At 35.7% G+C, this 885-nt stretch overlaps 1 long non-coding RNA gene across 1 annotated transcript; it reads left to right on the forward strand.

The window, feature by feature from the left end:
- On the forward strand, positions 1-681 carry LOC110938570. The gene is made up of 2 exons (XR_002591496.2): positions 1-274; positions 345-681. It is a non-coding gene; the product is annotated as an uncharacterized LOC110938570 (long non-coding RNA).
- Positions 682-885: the final 204 nt, after the last annotated feature.

Consider the following 885-nt stretch of genomic DNA (forward strand, 5'->3'; position numbering starts at 1 on the left):
ACTATTCTTCTTCTTCATCGTTTCAGGCCAATATTGCAGCACCAATTGAAGCTCTGAACACAAATTGGAACGACATTGCAGGCTTGCAACACCGGTTGAAGCTCTGAAACACAAATTGGAATGACATTGCAACACCAGTTGAAGCTCTGAAACATGAATTGGAACGAAGAATCAAACCCTAAATTCGCGAATTGATAACGAACTGGGTCGTATACGAATACCGTATGGTACGAAACGTACCAATACGAAATTCGCCAGATTTTGAGCAAATTAGGTAACTTTGGTTCTTACAATAAGATCCAATTAGGATTTTTTTGATTTTGAAAATTGATTGCTTCGTGCAGAGCAATTGGAAGTTTCAAATTACGGTTTCTCGTGTTCTGCGCATTCGATTCTCTCTTCTCCGATTCACCGGTCCGCAGTTGTCAGCCACTCCGTCCGTCCACCGCGGTCACTCATTCCGCTTCAGGAAGTCTCTCATTCGTTTACTGGCTTCATCAATCTATATATAATCCCTTTATTCAATAAAGATCAAAGAGTCTTAGGTTTCTGCAAGTATGAAAATCAATTATAAAATTCACTTGCAGGGATGATGTATAAAGGCATAGATTTTGGAATTATATGAAAGTTAATGCTGTTTCACGTGTCATTTTTTCGATAGAATAAATTTATGTTATAAAATTGATTTGGAACCTTCTTATTGTTTTGATTTTAATATGCATTTTTTATCTTATGTGTGCATTGTTGCTTAAGTTGTATGTGGTTTTGGGGAGGAAGAGGGTTTTGTTATGATATATAATATTTTTTTTTCTTTTATATGTATTTTTAAAGAATAGGGCGAAAAGACAATTTTACCCTCATGTGTATTGCACATGATAAGATTTG

Source organism: Helianthus annuus, chromosome 12, assembly GCF_002127325.2.
Source record: "Helianthus annuus cultivar XRQ/B chromosome 12, HanXRQr2.0-SUNRISE, whole genome shotgun sequence".
In the NCBI taxonomy this organism is placed as follows: Eukaryota; Viridiplantae; Streptophyta; class Magnoliopsida; order Asterales; family Asteraceae; genus Helianthus; species Helianthus annuus.